This window comes from Dermacentor albipictus, chromosome 4 (assembly GCF_038994185.2).
Source record: "Dermacentor albipictus isolate Rhodes 1998 colony chromosome 4, USDA_Dalb.pri_finalv2, whole genome shotgun sequence".
NCBI classification, from domain to species: Eukaryota; Metazoa; Arthropoda; class Arachnida; order Ixodida; family Ixodidae; genus Dermacentor; species Dermacentor albipictus.
Window position 1 is genome coordinate 66,875,216 of NC_091824.1, and position 21,299 is coordinate 66,896,514.

Genomic DNA, 21,299 nt, shown 5'->3' on the forward strand with positions numbered 1-21,299 from the left:
AAAAGAAAACAAATCAAAGGTGAGAAAAAAAAAAACCAGGGCTGTTCACAAACTGTATACCATCCTGCCAAGAGCGATTCGGGGACCAACATTCCAGAGCCCAACCATTTGTGTTGGCACATTTATTGTGCCCCCATTCGTATCGTGCGACGAAGCTTTCCCACTCACACCCAACTTCATGAGACCTTTACCCGGTTCGAAGCAAACCCTACCAGAAGAGAGCAACATTAATTATGTGCTCTCTAAAACGCGAAGCATTGTTGAGAATGCTTTTGGAAGATTGAAGGCACGCTTCAGATTTGTGATGAAGCGTATACAGTGTGGCATCAGCAATGTGCCTATTGTTCTAAGATCATGCTGTGTGCTGGACAATACATGCGAACATTTCAACGACTCCGTATCAAAACAGTGGATGAACAAAGCAAACCTACAGAACACATTGTACCAGCAACCATATAACACCGCAGGAACGCAAGTTGGATCTAGGAACAATGTGCGAGATGCATTCGTTTAGTATTTTCAGCTGCATAGAGACGACTAGATGCAAAGAGATTTGGGACATTATAATAGACTTTTTTTTCGAGCTCAACAATTTTTCCTGTATGTTCATTTGTCTCTCTCGAAGGACATTCTCGCTAGCCGTGGCTTCTTCCAGAGCTTGATGAGTCTGTAGTTCTACTCCAGAAGAGCTTGTTGAAATGTTTCTTGTGTGGAAACTCCCTTTCGTTTTCCTCACGCTGGTAGTGCTGGTCCGGCTGGACCTTTGTGAATGAGCCTCTGCAGGCAGCGCTACTGCCTTTCCGTCATCGCAGCTCTCAGAAGTTGTAATGGCACTGAGAGGATCGGAAACCTCGCTGAAGGTGCCACCATACTACATTGAACAAATTATCTGGAGAATATAGCTACAATGAAATTGCTCATTTATGACTTCAGAAGCATGGAAATATGGCTATTCAGTACTACATTCAGACCTGCCAAGAAAAGGCAATCAGATTTGCACACATGTGGTTTATTGGACATAATAGGTTTGCTTAAGTGGTGTGCTTACAGAAAGTAAAAGTTAGTAAAATAATTATTCATTCAATATTAGCTTGCTACAACAGCGAAATATTTTGCACACTTGCTTGCTACGCACGGAGCACTACAGGTGCGTCCAATTCGATTACACCACCTGAACCCGTTCACAAGGTGCTGCCCACTGCCATTCATTTATGCGATGCAGTAATGGCGCACTCTTAACCACGCCATTTGTTTCAAAAGGCGTAGGGCTGTTTCACAATTTTACTGCACACTCAGTATGGTCGGTGGTGACTTGGTACCGACGTATAGGTGTGAAACAGCAGTGCAGCAGGCGACACAGCACACATTACCACGCTTACGTGCGTCTGCTGTGTCTACTGAAGCGCGGGTGTATACATGCCTGAATATCTGATCATAGCTGCACTTCAGAACTTTTGAAACTTACGCACTCCGTGCACATTAGACAGAAAAAAAACGCCTGTACTGCATCTGTACCTTGAAATTTGTTTCAAGTGTCGTGCTGTGCCTGCACGGAAGCAATCGAGCTGTACAATTTCCTAACTTCTCGTGAACTGTCGTGAATGGGTTCACAGTGGTGCAGGCAAATCGAAGGATCCTTTCAGTAGCAAAATTGGTGATATCTGGCTGCGTTTGTGGTGCAGACTATCTGAGAAGCACCAGCGCGGTGCTACATCTACTTCTCTGAAAGTTACAATGGATGCCACTATGAAAAAGTACACAGTACTCGTTACAGTATCTTTTCCACATTAATAACACTGCGCTAAACTGCGAATACAAAATCTCTCGCGTCTTCAGCTATGCAATCTGGGCTGCAGACACTTGTACGAGTGGCCTGTGGTTGTCGGGCAAACTACCCCCAAAAAACCGATGTGTTTCCCTAAAGAATGGCCACGACGGTGCTGCTTATCCAATGCTAAGTTCGCGCAGTTCCTTCCTGCAGGAACAGAGAAAGCACCCGCGAAACAGCGACATAACTAATGAACATTAATAATTAGCCTGAGCGCGGTGAAATTGCGCGGTCAACCACATGAGGGATTAACTTGAATATATGCGTATACACGATGATTTCCGTGCTAACAAGGGTAGTACTACGTCCCCACAGCTCGTACGTTTCGCCTAAGAGTTGGAAGAACAGTGTTTAATCTCATCGAAGATGCCGGCACATTTCGGCGGTACTTGCCCAGTACAGGACGTCGACAAAAGTAGCTCTATGCCGCTCGCACATTTTGAAACAAACTCCCAAGTGGGTCGAAAACATGATCTTTTTTTTTTGCGAACACAATTATATGGACACTCCGGGCGCATTTCTGCCGTCGGCGTCAACGTGATGTTCAGTAGGAGTGAAGGCTTGTGAGGGTGAGCTGGTGAACGCGCTTCAATCTCGCTTGCGCGAGCGAGGAACGCCGCGTAGGGATGCATGCACTCCAGTGGCGCGCGAGTCAGAGGGATTAGGCGAGGTAGGAGGGGCGTTCTTCTCCGGCGGCTGTTACATGCCTCGATGTACTCTTGACCCGCCGCTCCGTACAGAGTAGAGACAACCGCGACGTCTACTACGGCGTTGGCCACACGAATCGCGGACGCCATGGCGGACGCCTTTGGCGGACGCCGAAGGGACGCGTTGCCGGCGCTCGTGTGTCTTGAAAGCGGTCTGCAATGTGGCTAAAGTGCCCGCTCGCGCGGGCCTCACCTCATCTTCAAAGCGATCCGTGGTGTTTGCAGACCGTCGTAGTGCAGGTAGCTTCGTGTGCGCTGTGCTTTCAGCGTTTTGTTCTCGTTGAAGCGACAGATGCACGAAGGTCAATTCGCTTGCTGATGCGATTCCTCAATCCATCATTTTGAGAGCGAGTTTCCGCATTTATCGAGCGAGATGTTTTCATTCCTACTTATGTGGGTGTGGCCCCGTGCTAGTTAATTTAGTTAAAACACGTTGACGGGCTTGTTGGTTTGAATCCATGATAGAATATGTAAGCGTGAGCGAACAAGCACGTAGAAAGAAGCAAACACACTAAGACAGCGCTGTCTGGGTGTGTCCGTTTCTTTGTACGCTTTTGTTGAGTGAGGCTTACACGTTCGATCATTGTTAATTTAGTTAGCAAGCGAATATTTACAAGTTTATACGGCCGATAAAACCGCTGTCCTTACTTCGAAGAGCTATCTACGAATTCGCTATTGAAATCGGTGCGTCGCCTTTCCGGCGGAACTGCAAAAGGCTTTTTTTTTATTCCAGCGTTCGCATAATATATAACGAGCTCTTACTTACCTGTATCGTTACGTTAAGTGGCCGAATTTTGACTTTTTTTAGCGCATCAACGATTGCGCCGTAAACTTTGGAATTTTGTTTTTCTCCTCTTAACTGGTTAGGCGTATAAGCATCCAAGCTTCACTTTCAGCCCACATTGCCCTCGGCGGCGGAGGCAGCTTGGGTGAAGCTTCCTGTGTCACTGGTGCATCGGCCATGTCACGTGTAGATAGCAAAGACCAGATGAACGAAACCGACCACCACCCTCCTAGCACGACAAACACAACAAGAACTTCGCGCCAAGCGGCCTAGGGGGCGTAGGTAATAAGTATAGTCCAGCAGCAAGCATAAATGTACCTGAATGAAGCATGAAAGTTTACTTATTACGAGAGAACTGTTCGAAAATATACGCGATATTATGTTTAATAGGAAAAATAATTAAATTAGCAGATTTACAACAACAAGCATGGGCACGAGAGTACTCCCTTCATCTCCCTTGACCAAAAGTTCCTTTCAACTCACTCAGTGGAAAGGCGACCATGTGACACTGAGAGCATGTCCATCGAGATAAAGACGATGCAGTTAAAAGAGGCTTGCGAATGCCCGTGTGACAGGAATATAAGCTGCAACGAGTAGCACAGCGAGGTGTAGGAAACGTGACCAAAAGAGAGGAAAGCACTATTTCGACGTTTTTCTTCAAAGATGACCCGACTTGGCGGGAAGGGTCTCTGAAATGGAGTGTGCACCATGGCAAATCTGTGGGAATTTCACCTAGTTACCACGCGCCACCCTCTCATCCCCCAAAAAAGAAAGAAAAGGAAAAAAGAAACGATTAAAAGGAGGTTGACGCGTAGTTTATACTGTGCCGCCGAGGTGAAGCAATCGGCTACATTTTTGTGAATTCTGCCTATACTGCTAGGAGTGTGGCAACGGTGTTAACTATGCAGCAATGTCATTTCAACGCATATTTCAATGACAGTATAAAGAACAGGCTTCCATTTTTCTCGTAGCACACGTGCAAGCGAGGCTGGAGGGGCCGGTGGCATGCTTTGTACAAACATAATAGTTTCCTGAGCAACACGTTACAAAATGTCGCGATGCGTTATGCAACTCCATGATGGCTTGAGAAATTGCGTTTCCATCTTCGCTCCAGCCTTTGACATCAAGATAGAAATAGATATTGACGGAAACAAATGTGATCGTTAACTGTTTCAATGTAGCGGCCCGTCTTTGATCGGTTTCCCGAGAGGGTCCTGGATGAGCGACAGTGCACGAACACGCCAACTCTGAGGCATGGCTGTCAATTACGTAAGGGTGCACGTCACAAGTGCTTCCTCTGCATACTAAAGTTAAGCCGTGCACACCTCGAGCAAAGCCATATTAGCCGTTCAAATATTTGTACCCACGTTTCACGCACATCAATACCACTGGCTGCATGAAGAGAAAGTGTCATTGCTAGGTATATGACCAGTCATACACAATGGACGGCTATAAGCGCTTACAAGATTCGATTACATCCGCTTAGTAGATGTGGCAAGGCTTGCAGCAAAGCCCCCTCTTCAACAAACCCAATGCAAATAGTCGGAATTCATGATTGACTGCGAGACTTAAGACCTTCCATGTTGCCCGTTGAACTGTAATTCAAGAATTGTGAGGCCCACGTTTTGCTCCGCGATTACCAGGAGCCGCGTCAATCTTTAATTTTGGCATTCTCTCGCGCATTGCATGAGACACGAGTCGCGGGCGTGAGCCTAGACATATGGTTATTGGTTGACAAGCGAAGCAGATTTTTTTTTTAGTTGATATAGAATCCTTATGTAGTAACAACAAACGAGCGAGTGAAGTAGGGCGGCCGGTGAGCACCCGAAGGTATTCATTGTTTTTGGAGTCGACTGCTGTGAACGATACTGCGAGTACTTGCCTGCCCTGTCGCGCAACAAAACAAGCGCTGGCAATCACCCGAAGGGCGAAGCATAAATAACGATGACGACGTTTAGCGCTGCTATCACTGCTATCATTTCACAGTGATGCTGGAGGCAGCGGCACCGACGGCATATTGCGTCTGCCGCAAAAATAATGTTTATTTCAACATAAATTAAAGTTTCTTGTCTGTCTGTTCCTTCAACATAGATGCGAACACGTGCGCTCCGCCTGCATAACCGCAGGAGTATATAAGAAAATCGTTCGATATCCCATCAGAATGTCACTGGAGCCAAGTGACTGTGCCACTGCTAAAGTAGATAGGCATGAAAGTCCTCCATTCTCGCTCTGGCAAGTTTGCAAATTGATTGTGCGTTTCTACATAGCCTTTGTATATGAACTTCTTTCGTTATTCAGCGTTTGCGTTCTTTCTATCTTCCTTCACATTCTTTAGGCTGACATCTGTGTGGAAGGTATATATGTGTCTCAATCCGATGCTGAATTTTCACCAATAATTATTGCCCACCAGCGGCTAGAGGTAGCGGTTTATGTCGGGAATCCACCCGACACATTGATGAGTACGTCCTATAGTAGGAATGAACAAAAAGGGTTCATTTTACATTACTTGCACTAGCTCCAGATACAGAAGCCCACTCGAGGTAGGAGCACATAAAACGTCCGAGTTCGGATAACGAAACGTCAGCACACCCTCCAAATGCACGAAAGGTCTCCGCCTATGAGACTAGACTAGAGAATCTAATTACTGTATCTCGGTCACTCACAAACGACCAATCGGCCGCAGTATTCGTTCCTTGGTGTTGCACCGTTTGGCCGGACTCCTACAGCTACGTCACACCTTCTCCCCCGCATAAGGTGCAAGTTTATAGCAGTCTAGGGATCCGAGGTTGGCGCTATTACCACGGTAGCCTTTGTCGTTGGCCCATTTCATCAATTAGTCCAGCTTGTCAGGTCAGGATCTGGTAGAGTTATCTTCGCGGTAGTTATCCCCGCCACGGAGGGCTGCAGTTTTCGCTTCAAAGTGAGCTATTTGTTTGGGCATCCCAGTTTACGTCGGGCCTCGCCACAGGTCTGGGCAGGCGCTTATGAAAGGACCGCCTCGTGGGAAACGTACAGGAAATGCTCCTCGCCGTATTGAGATGTAACAATGTGCAGATAATAAAAACAAAGGAGGACTCCCAATTGTCTCCTAAAAGAGACACCACTACGCCTACGTGCTTGCAGAAGAGCCACAAGAAGATACACAAAAGGAGGCAATAAAGGGAGGAGAAAAATGACAGGAAGCAAGAACACAGCAGATTGCCCCATGTACAGTAGGTGCATTATAGACGGGAGTATAGCCCCGTGATTGAAGTTGTTGGAGCTTTCTTGGCTACTCACGTGGACAACTGTGGGAAGTTCAACATTCTCATAGCAAGTGTACAAGTGTTTCGCTTCAGTGTCCACCTGCCAGGCACGTAGGGCTCAGCGCACGCCTTTGTTGGTGAATTCTATGTGCGACTTTAAAATACCTGATGTTTGATTCGAACAGCAGAGGCATACTGCGGCGTGTTAAAGCATACAAGAGAGTGGTGTAGGGTATACGATATCTTGGCGACGATATGTTCATCTGGGTGTGAGCGCTGTTGGTGGAGGCCCAAAAGCTGTCTAGCGTCGTCGAATTTGCATAAGTTATCACGGTTGAGGCTGTGAGCTGATGTTGCCAGCTGACGTCGGCTGCCTCATTTTTTGAGTTACCAATGTGTCATTGTATCCGCTGAAACATCACTGTTCTTCAATAAGATGTGATTCAATGAGCCATGCAAAGTGCTTCTCACCAAAGAGCTGAGTGACGGCTGGCGCTGGACGAGAAGTTAAAGCAAGAATGCTAGTCTCTCGCTGTCATTATTTCATTATGCTGTAGTAGAAAGCGATATGGGTGAATAATTTAGAATTCTCTGTAGGGAGACCAAAATGGTTTTCTTTCGATAAGAGTGGTGCTACTGGTGGCAGCAAGTGCGGTAATATGTCTCTTTGCGACTGAGTGGCACTCGCTGTATCAACAGTGGAAAATATTCGGAGTACAGCGGGTACTCAAACCTTGGAAAGAGCACAGCATTCGTGTCATTCAACTTCCAGTCTGACGTTGTGGAGACAACGCCGCAATGGAGGGCGGCCGCTCAGGTCCTCTGGGTCTACTCCTACCTCCGGACAATTGCTCCCCCATCCAGTACTGAATTCACCGCGCACGAGACCACCGAATGGCAAAGGATGGTGGAAAGCACTTTCTACAAGCGAGTAGATCTGTATAATCAGCCACATATCAGTGCTGTAGATTTGGCATCCTACGACACCGCAGACTTTCCCCCCTGTGTTTTTCCCGCACTTTATTTTATTTTGCTGTTCTTGAGTCGTATACAAAAGGAGGAAAAATTGAAAAGAAATGTAATGATTGATTGTACCAAGTATTGATTTGTAAGGGAGAAGAGAGGATGAGGAGGAAAGAGCTAGGACCTCATTCGCAGCAGTGAACTCTGCTCTACGTGTGCATAATATTAATTGAAGGGAAAGAAAGCTTGGATGCCAAGTACGAAGCATATTTCTGGTCGTGTTTGACTGGCCGACTGAGTAAGGAAGCAGGATTTGCAATGTGTTTCCTCCTCAACAACGTCTTGTATAGCCTCACAGAATGGTAGTGTGGAATATCTTGATCATTGATAGCAGCTTCCCGTTCTCAGTGAAAATTTCTTTTGGACTTTTGTAAATACTGAACGTGCACTGCCTCAGCGTGTTCAGCAACCGTACCTTCATATTTCTTGTTGTTTCTTCACAGCAATTCATGATTACTGTGCAGGAGAAAGTGGAGGCGGTGGTCTATATGCGAATAAAGTAAGTTGTAACCTATAAGAAGAACGAGCAAGCTAGAGTAATATAGATGTGTACTGATAAACATATTACAATCGTGCACAAACAACGTTATTATTGTTCGTCGACATAGGCACTTGTTATTTTTCACTTTTATCACCTGAGGCATCCGCACTAACTACGGTAAACAGACCGTGGACTTCACTTCCATATCAGTATGTAATAGTCTTTTTTTCATAATGAATAACGTAAGATATTTACACGAATTAAATAAGGGAACTAAATATGCATGTATTATTGACAGATTAACGAGGTTTACTGTAACTGTTCTTTTATTCTTGTTTTTCCCATCTTTACTTCTTGTAAATAAACTGCTGCTATTTTTCCCAATACAATTTTTCTTGCTACCATGAGGTGTGCTAAGCCTTGTCATTATTTGTAATATATTCTGCATTTTGTTTTGTTAACGTTGATTTCTTGTTGCTTGTATACTGCCTTATTATATGCTACAGTTGCTTTGAGATGTTAACTATTGTAACTGTTCTCCTACAGCAGATCCCGATACACTGTTTGAATATGGTACATCCTTCTCTATACTAAATACTTGCAATGTAACCTAGCTTCTGATAATAAATTCTGATTCTGATTCTATTATATTTGTATTACATTACCAGATATATTATGTCTGGAGCATGTTTGTAAGCCGAACTTTACGAATTTTCTGACGCTGTATACTTTGCAAAGTTCAATAAGTTCAATAACGCTTTGCTCTTGGAGGAGGGCCCATAACTATGACTATGTATGCGACCCTTACTCACACACGCGTACCTGCGTGATGTACGTCGCTCGTGGTGGTGGTGCTTGTCTAGCGTAGGTAAAAGCTTCGCGGTACATCTGCTTTCACAGGGTGGAATGGAGGAGGATTTTTTGTTTGTAATGAGAGCATGCCATTTGCATCTTATTAGCAAGCGCTACTGTCTTACCTGGCTGCAACATTGTCTCAATGGATATAAGTCAAACGGCATCGCTTGATGGTGGAGGGCCTAGGACAGATAAATGTACATTTTGATTTATTTCTAGCATGCCCTTATCCAATACGCTGGACGTCGTCAGCAGCTTGCGGGCGCATGCTGCTATTTCCACGTCTTCGTCACTGTAAAAGAGCGTAATTTCGTATGAACACCTCCGCAAAATTTCTTCTCATGTAAGGAAGTAATCACTGCTAATTGCATATCATTTAGGATGCTCACAACTGGAGCGCGTTGTGCTCACTTATTCGTCACCTAATGCGTTTCTTCAACCGCTAGCGCAGCTACCACTCGGCAACCATGATATCCTCCTACTGCGCGCCTGGGCATTCTTAATCCACCGTTAACTATCCTACCGGTTTATGCAGCGCCAGTGGTCAACACTCATCTGAATTGGACGAAGTAGCCAAAGAAACCTGCCGCTTTAAAACCGGTGTACTGGCAGCCAAGCAATGCAAGGGTCTCTGTGTTGGCCCGAGGACGGGACGTTGGAATTGCTGAGATATGTATTGGAAGGGTCGAGTTGTCGTGCATGATTAAGGTGCTCGCCGAATGTCTGCAATGACGGCAATGTTCACAAACCAGAAACGGCTGGGAGTCACCATGCGTCTCTGCGCTCATACGCCTCACGAGGTTGTGACAAAGCTTCAGGCAGTTATTTCCGAACATGTACTTCAGGCACCTAAATTGAAAGCAAGAAGCAATGTAGCCCCCGTTGCTACGCTAGCGTCGCACTCGAACGCGTGGCTTCCAGCGTTATTACGAGCCGCTGAGTATAGCAATGAAAAGCCCTGGAGTAGGCTGCCTTGCATTCCAACCGTGAATGGGAATGTTTGGCTGTGTTTTGCGCGCTTTTTATGTGTCACGAATGTTTCGATGTCGGTACTAGTATTAGTGCGTCTTGCGCGCGTCAAAGTGTTAGCGTGTGCACTGAGTTTTCAGGCTGTGCTCCCTTTATGTCAGCCTTCACCGTCTCCTCTTTATTTGCGTGACAGTACGACATTTAGGCGAGCCTCTCCCAATGAGCTTAGGCGTTTTCTGTCTGTCTGTGGTGCCTTCTGAGGACACAGTTCCGACGCACGCACTCACAGTTTCCCTTGACTGGAAGAACAAAATAGCGGATTTCAAGCGCAGCTAATGATTAAACATTCACGTTGGAGCCTGATTCGTCTTCCTCCTTGTGTAATCTTACTGTTTCCTCCGGAAATCTTCCCTCCTATACGAGGGATGTCCACGTAATGCAGAAGTCAGTAAAGCATGAGCTAACAAGTGTGAGAGCGTGGAAAATTCTGCAGGCTAGATTGGCCGTTTTCGGCACGGCCAACTTCGATAACATATGCATGAGAAGTTACGCGGCAATAAACATAGCAGTTTTGCCCTAAAGTCGAAGTACCGATTGCGATAGCAAAATAGTAGATAGCTCAACGAAAGTTTGTCGGCCGTGTCAACTTCGACACATTCGCTTACAAAGTAAATTAACGATGATAGAATCCGTAAGCGTGATTCAACGAGCACGTAGAAAGGAACATCGATACAGATGATGAAAGCATCTTTTATTGACAGGTAATGCGAAATTGGGAAGGGGCCCCTATTCCAGACGCCTCCAGCGATCACCTGTGCCCATCGGCTCAGTGCCCAGCGGACATCCCAAGTGCCGTCGCGAAGAACGCCTTCCCACTGCTCTGTAGTGCTAGATGCAAGAAGGATACGATGAAGGCTTACGAAGCAAGGAGCGGTGCATTGTACCGTAAGGTGCAAGGTGGTGGGGGAAACGCCACATCCTGGACAAGCGTCGGTGTAGCGCGTGAGGTATATGATATGCAGGAAGTGGAGATTTGGAAATGTGTGGGTCTGCAGTCGGCGAAGTTCAACCACCTCCTCCCGAGTGAAAGACGCCGGTGGAGGTGGGTAGAGCCGATGATGGCGTGGGTAGTGCGGTTTAACAGACACACAGAGACAGCGCTGTCATTGCGTCTCTGCTCCTTACTGCGTCCTTGTTCAGTCGCGCTTAGACATTACGTCATGGCTTCAAACCAACTAGTTCGCCAACGTGTTTTAACTAAATTAATCAGCACGGTGTCACGCGCGCACAGGTAAACTTGAACCTATCTCGCTGGATGAGCGTAGAAACTCGCTGTCAAAATACTGGAGTGAGGCATTGCTGCAGCAGCAAGCGCATTGATCTTCATGCATCTCTCAATTCAACGCGAACCAAACGTCGAAAGCACGGCGCGTGCGGAGCTACGGGCACTCCGTTCCCTCTGCAAATATTGCAGATTGCGTTGAAGATGAGGTCTGCGGGGGAGCGCACTTTGGCCATGTCGCAGATCGGTTTCAAGACACGTACGAGCGCCGGCAACGCGTCCCTACAGCGTCCGCCAAAGTTGTCTACTACGGCTTTGGCGACGCGAACTGCGGACGCCGTAGTAGCAGCCGCCGCTACTACGGCGTGCTAGCAGCCGTGGTAGCGTAACCCTAGCAGACGCCGGGAAAAAACGCCCCTCCTTTTCGCCAGGCCCACCTACCTCGCACGTGACAGGAGAGGGCACGCATCCGGACCGCGTTGTCAAGAATGGCCAGCTACGAAACAAGATTGCCACACAGTTACGACAGGGCGACACGACGCGCACCTCTCCCTCTCCGTCGCTGCAGCTGGGAGGCGTTCAAAGAAGCGGCCTTTGCGCTGGAATCCGCCGCCTTCCACCCGCCCCATCGACATTGTGACGGGACTAGTTCGGCGTGTGTGAACAATGATTCCGGAGTTCCCCAACGCGGAGCTGATTTGACACGCAGGGACAAGCTGCCGTGGGGACGACGTATTTTGGTGCGTCTCACGCTTCGGCCTAGCACGGAACAAGGAGCGACCCTCGATCGGCGCCGATAGTTCCCGGAACGGGACCCCGCCAACGCCGTCGTCGGGCATCAGAGCGCGGTTGCCTTTGTGTCTGTAAACTGACCTGCAGAGCAGCGGCGAGTTGGTGATGAGTAAACGAACAGTCGCCGCGTCGTAGGACCGGCGGATCGAGTGTATAAAAACTGTGGTTGTGCGAATGCTGAGGACACTTCTCTTGAGCAGTCATGTTAGACTGAGTCACTTCTCTCATGCAGTCATGTTGGAATGTTACTCTTTTTCTCAAGCAGTCATGTTAGACTGATTTAATTTCTGTAAATAAACCCCTTTTCCTCGTTCTCGATGAGAAGCAGTTCTTCACTTCATCAACGATCTCAGCGTAAATAAGTTGGACGACGGCATGGGCCAGCTACCTTCGAATTCATGCCGTACTCCAATCTTGGCAAAGGACCACGGACGATGGGATTGAGCCCCCAATCCTGACAGCGTTCCTCGCACTGCAAGCGAGGTTGATCCGCGCTCGCCGGCTCACCCTCACATGCTTTCACTCGCACACACAGCATAAGACGCACAGCGACGGTTGTATCACCCTTGTACTTAATACGAAACCTCACAGCAACGGTGATGAGAGGAATGCGCCTGGAGTGTCCCTAACATTGCTATCGAAATAAATAAAAAGACTAATAACAACAACGTATCCAAAGCAACCTCTCGATATCAATAAAGAAAGTGAAAGAGGGACATTTGTTTACAGGAGATCAAAGAACTGTGGCTAGCTCCGACCTCCTACTCTGCGTTGGGGCGACGGGACGGTGAAGAAAGCGAGTTGTGACGATAATGATGACAAGGAGTTCCACATACAAGGAAGGATTCAACGTCGTGACTTCTCTAACACGTGTGCCAAGTCCGGTGGCAATAAGTTGAGCAATCGGAATAGTAGGAGAGGCAAATAGAAATTTGTAGTAAGTTCGAACATAGCACGAGAAGCGCACAATAAAAACGTGGTGCCATCAGTATTCTTCCGCACAGCCTGGGAGAAGATTTGCGATAATAAGCTCATCAATAAGTCATCAGCATTATGCGAATCTATAAATATTTCTTACAATGCTCATATTAGAATTTGGGGTCAAGCTTCTGGAAGCCAGTGGGACACTGCGACATAGTTATTAAGATTAGTTGTTGCGAAAAGAACATAAGGATCTCAATATGTCTCTAACACATCTGTTTTGTCAGAAATGAATGAAGGGATCAGTATCACAATGTTTCTTTGTTCTTGTACATGACACGCTGGCTCGATCGAGTCTCACTATGATCTTCACACGGCGAAGCCCTCATATTACGCACAAAAGATCGTCGTTTGCTATCGTGTTGTAGCTTTAGAAAATTCCCTTGGTGTAGTCCGCAGCCTCCTCTTAGTATTTATTCTGTGTAGCCGAATGTAGCCCGTCATTCGTGGTTGTCGTCCAGGGGGCGCCAATGGTGCATCCCCGAAGCGGCAAGAAACATTAAACTATCAGTAAATAAAGCCATAGGAGTAACCATACTCACGGCGTTCTCTTACCCTCCGACATTTTCTTTCTCGCACGGTAATGAGCCTCTTCATGGTGCGACTTACTAGAGATCTGACCTGTTGCTTCAACTCGCTCACTGCTCTGTGTATTGCACTACTTTATGCATGAGAATGTTGACGTTTTGGAGGAAGGCAGAACAGTCGACCCCTGCAATTCGGAGGAAAGGTCGGCAGTGTATGCGAACCCTCACTCACACACACTCACCATTAACTCTTTCAGTCTTTGCACTCACTCACGTTCACATCCATGCATTTGAAACGAGTATCTGAGAGTGTGGGTAACTGTACTCATGAGTGAGTGTGCTGACCTGTGGTAACATACGTGAAGTGCTCACATAGAAGACTTTTGGAGTCACTTAGTTACAGTCTATGGGATGGGTAATTCTTTCAGACCATAATTTCAACTAGATAAATGAAATTGGAACCGCAGTTTTATTAATCCTCCCTGTGAAATATGCCAGTCGGAGATCTTGAAAATACGGGCGTGCCTTAAATACCATCAGGCTTGATTTGTGCACCGATAACCTAAGCGGTAATTCTCGGATTGAGAGCATATTCGTAAATTTACATTATTTGGAAGGTAATGCTTTCTTATGGCATAATTAAGAATTCTGCAGTGACATAAATGTAAACAAGCCGCTGTTCAAGCATGCCGATTGCTTTGGATAATAGTGTTTCGCGTCGCGCCACATGCGTTCTAATGTTTCCTGCTTTCCATTTTTAACGTGTGTGTCGAGCACCTAGGTCCTTCAAAACGGGCTGTGCTCGATACATAAAGGTAGGGCGCCCCAGAATGTAGTAGCTGGGTGCAGAAATGTGTAAGCTCCTCCTAATAGCACAGGGGGTGTGGTAAACGTGACCACACGAGAGGAATGCACGATTTCGACGTTTTTCTTTGAAGACTACCAGACCTGGTGGGCAGGGCATCTTACACATAGTTTGCACCATCGCCAATGCGCGGCCATCGCACCTCTTTCAAAAAACAAAGAAAAGAAAATGCAAAGGAATGAAACAAGGTCGGCACGTTGTCTGCTGTGCCACCAAGGTGAAGCCATGATTAACATTTTTTTGTCAATTCTGCGTATATTGCTGGGGGTGTGGCAAGCATGTAGACTATTAATTGATGTCAGTTCAGTGAATATTAGTGAATGGCAGGTTACCTGCAGGCTTCCGTAATTCTCGTAGAACGCGTTCAAATGTGCGCTGGAGATGCTACGGGTGCTGTAGATACCCGTGACATGTTTTGTACGAATAGTTTCATGAGCAACATAGATATCGCGATGCGTTCTTCAACTTCATAATGGCCTGAGAAGCTGCGTGTCTGTGTTCGCACCAGCCTCCTAAATCAAGATGGAAGTGAAGTTTGACGAAAACAAACATCATCGCTGCTTGTTTCAATGTAGCATCCCATCTTACTTTAATCAGTTTTCGGAGAGAGACCGGGCGGGTCGACAGTGCATGAACACGCCAACTCTGAGCCATAGCTGTCAGCTATATATGTAAGGGTGCACATCATGAATGCTTCATCTGCGTATTGAAGTTAAGCCGGGCGATTATACGAGCAAAGCCATCGATCAAAGCCATCCTAGCCGTTATAATATTTGTATCCACTTTTCACGCGAATCAGTACCACTGGATGCATGAAGTGATAGTAAGTGTCACTGCTCGGCATTTGTCCAGTCAAGCACAATGGAGGGCTATACGTGGTCACAGGTGTCCCTTAACCGGCTTAGATGTGGCAAGGATTCTCGCTGACCTCCCGCTTCATAAATGCCAATGGAAATCATCCGAATTCGTCATTGACTGAAAGACTCATGACCATTCATATGTTTTTGTTTATTTTATTTCATTTGTTGCATACTGCGGACACGAAGTCCATGCAGGGTGGATAATACAATAGGTCACAAGAAGCAAAACAATGTCAATACAATGACATGCGGGAACAAAACGACAATAATGCTGATACAAAACATAAACAATCGTGATACAAGTTTTATCAAGGCAAGTCATTCCAGTCATTAACGGTACGTGGAAAGAAAGAGTATGTAAAAAGGTTGGTTCGTGCAAAATATGGGGTTAGTGCATATTGGTGATGTTGGCGAGTAGGTCTCGTTACTACCAGTCTTACATTGCCGGGTCGAGTGCCGATTTCTTATCTATAAACCAATAAAGAAAGTCAAGCCGTAATTTTTTCGACGCGGTTCAAGTGTAGGAATATTATTAGACCTCATTAGTTCAATTGGTGAGTGGAATGTCGAAAATTTGTTGTAAACAAACCGGACAGCCTATCTATGGATTCGTTCTAGTTTCCTTATGTTACATTGAGTGTCGGGATCCCAGATAGTACAGGCATAGTCGAGCTTCTGTCAAATTAAGTCGTAATAAGTAAGCAGTTAAACAGAGGATGGCCCTTTCAACTGCTATTCAAGGATCGTGAGGCACACGTTTTGCTCCGCGATTAAGAGGCAGCACTTCAGTGTTTAATTTCTGCAGTCTGTCACACATTGCACGAGAGATGAGTCACGACCGCGGCCTAGACGTACCATTGCTGGTTGACGAGAGCGTAGATCGTTAATTTTTTTTTACTTTTTATTGAGCGCTTGTGAAGTCACCAGAAACGAGCGGGCGAAGGAGGCCAGCTGGTGAGAATGCGAAGTTATTCGTGCTTTTGCAGTAAACTACTTTGAACGATACTGCGAGTAGTTACCGGCACTGCCACAAAATTAAGGTTCGAGTTCTCGCCCGAAAGACGAAGCGTAGGTAGTGATGGCGTGGTTTACCGCCGATATCACTGCCGTAATCACTGCTATCAGCGCGCAGCGATGCGGTCGGACGATGCTCGTCAGATCGTCGGCGGTCGGAAAAGATTGGCTCGTTCAGAAAAACAGTTTCACTTAACACAGATTCTAACGCGTGCGTATTATATGCATAACAGCCGGAGAATGTAACTAAACTGTGAGCGTGATGGTGCTTAGAAAAAGTTTATTTCGACAAGAGACGATACGAACACTGAGTCATAATCACAGCACAATTCCACTGGGACGATAACATGTAAAAAACGAAACACAGCACGTCTTCTCACAACATGGGGAATAATTACGGTGTCAATGGAGCCAGGTTTGTTAACACTGCTAACGTGGCTATCCGTAAATACCTCCATGGTTGCTCTGGCTAGTCTGCAATTTCAGTCAAATTTTCTCAACAGCTTTTTAGGGAAATTTGAGACTTTCAATATTATTATGTATTCTTTTGAACTTCCTTCACACTCTTTAGGCTGGTGTCGGTACGGATAATAAATATGTACTTCGATTCGATTCTGAATTTTCACTAATTATGTCTAATCACGTAAGCGTATTGTAGCGGCTCGAGGAGGGGTTTAGGCCAGCAATTCACCCGCTACACTGATGAGTACGTCTGGTAGTAAGAATTAACGAAAAAGGGCTTCTTTTAGCTCCCTCCCGATACCACAGCCACTAAACCTGCGAGTAGACACCAGCAAACGCACGCACACACCCCAATGGGCGAAAGCTCTCCCCATTTAAAACAGTCGTCTTCCCTAGGAGTTTATACTGGGAAATCTGCAAAAGGGTCTGCGCTCGTTCTGTCTGCTTCTAGTCTCAGTCCGTGTCACTTGGCGCTACAATCCAAGATTATGTTCGGAAATCTGATTACTGTACCTCGGCCAATCGCAAACGTCGAATTTGTCGCAATATCTCTTGCTTGATGTCGCACCTATCCATTGGACTCCGCCATCTATTTGCACCTTCGCCCCCGCATTTCGCACAAGCGTGTAGCAATCTGGAATCCGATGTCGACTTTGTTCCCTCGGTAGCCTTTGTCGTTGGACCCTTTCATCCATTAGTTCAGCTTGTCAGGGTCAGGGTTAGGTAGACCAACATTCGGGGTAGTTACACCCTCCAAGGAGGGCGGCAGTTGTCGCTTAGTATGTCGGGTCTCGTCATAGTATGTCGGGTCTCGTCACCGCCTGGGAGCACGCTGATGAAAAGACGGTGGACGAAAGGTCTAAGAAATGCTCATCGCCGTATTAGCAGTTAGCAGTTAGTACGCCGTATTGGCTCATCGCCGTACTAGCAGTTGTCTCCTAAAGGAGACAACATGTCCATTTGCTTGCTGAGGAGCAAGAAGAAGGTACACAGAGGAAGCAAAAAAGATGCACGAAAAAAAATGAAAGGAAGGAACAACACAGCTACACGCACAATAGGTGCATTAACGACGAGTGTCTAGCCCCATGATTGAAGTTGCTGGAACATGCTCGGCTGCACCAAAACTGCGGAAAGCTTGAGATTGTAACAGTTAGGGCACAAGTGTTTCGCTGTAGTGTCCACCTGCGGCGTACGAAGGGCTCAACGCACGTTTTTGTTTGTCAAGTCGACGTGGCACTTTTACACACCCGATGCGCGAATTGAGCAACAGAGACCAACTTCTTCGTGTTAAAGCACTGCCGCGGAGCGGTGTAGAGCACGACACATGGAATGCGACATGTTCATTCGGGTTTGAACACTTCAGGTGCTAGCGCAAAAGCAGTATAACGTCGTCGAATTGGCCTAAGTCAATATATTCGAGGTGTCGCGCTGATGTTGCCAGCTGACGTTAGCTGCCCCATTTTCCGAGTTACCAAGGTGTCATGGTAACTGTCCGTTCGTAGGTAAGGTGTGATTCAATGGGCCATGAAAAGTGATTCTCGTCAGAGCGGTGAGTGAGGGTTGGCGCCCGACGAGTAGTTAAAGCAAGACAGAAGTGTCTTGCTGTTACTATTTTAATATGCGATTCTAGGAGGCGATGGGAATACTTAGTTTAGAACTCCCTGTAGGTAGAGCAAGATGATTTACTTTCGACAAGGGTGCTGATATCGCTGTATTACCACGACTTAGTGGCATGCGCGGTATGAACAGTGGGAAATATTCGGAGGTCAGTGGTTCCTAAATCTTAGAAAGAGCACATCTTTCGTTCACACTGCACTCTGACATTTTGGAGACAATGTCGTAATGGAAGGTGACCGCTAAGGTCCTCTGGGGCTACTCTCGCCCCTCCCCAACTCCTCTCCCATGCATTACTGAACTCACCGCGCACCAGATCATCTAGTGGGGAACGACAATGGCAAACAGTGCTTACAAAGGAGTAGCTTTATGTATTGGGCCACACATCAGTGACGTATATTTAGGAATCTACGGTACTGAACCTCTTCCAACAGTTATTTTTTTTCTGTCGCACTTCATTTTATTGTTGTTTGTTACTGGTATGCGAAAAGAAATCTTATGTTGTCTTCACCGATTATTGGTTTGAAAAGTGGGCAGAGAAATGGAGGAGTGACCTTGGACGTGATTCGCAGCAGGCAACAGTGTGTTCTACGTGTGTATTAAAGGGCCCCTGAAACGGTTCGGGCAAATTTTGGAGACGCGTGGGCTACAGCTTAAGTAGAACATTCGCAACACAATTTAAGTGAAGCGTTAGGTATTAATGGAGCTACAAGCGATTAAAAATTACCCTCCTCCCTAGCCATGCTTTTCCTCCTCAACTCGTTCGCCGAGCGATCGGGGCTAAGCTCCGCTTTTACTGGTCATGCGTCGCGATGCGAGGTCACATCGTCCACTTCCGGTTGTTTTGGAGCCCGCCCCCGCCCACGCGAAACCTCTCCGCTAGCCGTTTGCCCGTCGACCCCAAGCGAGAGCTATCGAAACAGCGTGCGTTGCGAGCATTCCGTTGCAGCGCCGAACGTGTCTGGTATTCCGGTAATCACACACTAGCTGAACGTTTCGACGGAATGCTGGAGGCATAAACACAAGCTGATGAAGGAAATTTAGCGTAGACATACGTGAGCTGCCTGATCGGTATCTATGGCCCAGCCACCCGTGGCGCAGAGCTTAATCAGCCAAAGAAAGAACTAATGTTTCTCTAACCAAGTCTAAAACATTTTAAACATTTACACAAACAACGTGTTAACGATTACACTCCTGCCTTAAATTTACGCCAGCAGCAAAGAAGAATACATTTGGTTACTGCTACGATGTCTGATTGAGCACTATGCCAGCAGGTGGCTGCACCATGTAGACCATTCACATCTGCGCTTCTGTTCATCCCATGAAACGACACCCAAGTGGACACGGCCGGACCTTCTCCTCTTTGCGCTTGCGTTTACCCTAATACCCGACTCGCGAAACGCTATATTGCCTGAGTAATCTTCCGGTGTAAAGTGACGGCTTGAATCGCGCAAATCCTGGCGCCGGTCATATAGCGGCAGTCCAATACGTTGCAGCCAGTCCGCTCGTCTACTGGCTTGCAGAGGGACACGATGTCGCACCTTGACATATTGCCAGTCGCTACATTTGCAGTCCACAACGCAACAAAGTCGAATCACAGCGCTCGCGAAAAGACAGACCGACACTGAAAGCGGATCTTTCATCAAAGACTGAGTACGTTGTAACGCAAGCAGACGACACTTGTTATGTGCCGGAGTGCTTAAATGTACAGAAAAATTGTTTTTGTGCATACCCTTTGTGTTACTTTCTTTTTCTAAAAACAAATTAACTAACGTTTTAACTATTACGAACATCATCTGTTTACCATAACTTTGGAAAAATTATCGATCACGCGCCCTGGTCAGCGAATCGGATAGCTCACCCCACTGACGTCATATGGGTGATTTGCGTCATATGTGTAGGGGCGGCTTAAAATTCTGCCGTGCAGTCTGCTGCGATCATCAGCGATGTGCATTTTGAAAACCTTAATATAAATTACACGATTTACCCAAACCACTTAGGTGCGTCAATTAATGATCAGAAGGACCTACTCTAACGACTCACTACGTTTGTAGGAAATCGTCCAAATTGCTTCAGGGTCCCTTGAAATTTCTTGAAGGGAAGCAAAATTTTAATGTCCAGCACAAAACAAACCATAGGTCACGCACCATTACCGAATGAATAAGAGAGCAGGATTTGCGATGTGTTTTCTCCACAACGATCTGTTAATTCGTATAGAGCGATCGCGATTAATATTTTTCGCGTACAAGGGAGCAACATCTCGTATGGCCTCACAGGATGATAGTGTGTGATATTGTTCTCATTGCATACAGCGTGCGGTTCTTAGCGAGATATTCTGTTTGATTTTTGTGAATATTGAACGCCTACAAGCTGGGTTTGTTCCGCAAGCTGAGGAATGAAAGGATAAAGAAAGAGCAACTGCTGAAGTTGCCAACTTATCGAGAAGGTTCAGATCAAAATAACAGTCGCTTACTGAGGTATGGCGACTTCAGAATTTACAGTATTGCACACCCTGGGCTTCTCTTTGACTCGTCTACGGCCTAAGTACGTCAATCCGCCAGTATTATTTCGCTTACGCGTTTTCTACCATGATGTGGAGAAGAAGGCGTTGGTAATTATAACGTGGACAGATGCAGTGTAGATGGTTGATAGCCTCTTCACATTCGCAACAGTCCACAAAAGTGTGTGATATCAGTCACTGAAGAATTAATTGGCCTTCGAGATTAGCATGCGTAGCCACAAGCGGTGCCATAACGTTGCATTACAGCGTGAGCTGGACCATCATGTAATGATCAAGAATTCCTAATGCCTGAGTGGAATGACGTAAAAAGTTCCTCTTGAGGTCGCACTAGCAGAATCTAACTCCCAAATCACTCCAAGTGTCGCCTGTGAATTTTCAGAAATAACTTAGTACATAAGATGCAGGTTAGGGTGTGTGGTTTTTCACAAGTCTCCCACTCTGACATGGCATTAACTCAGTGTAGGAGTTCATGAGCAGGTGCAGATAGAA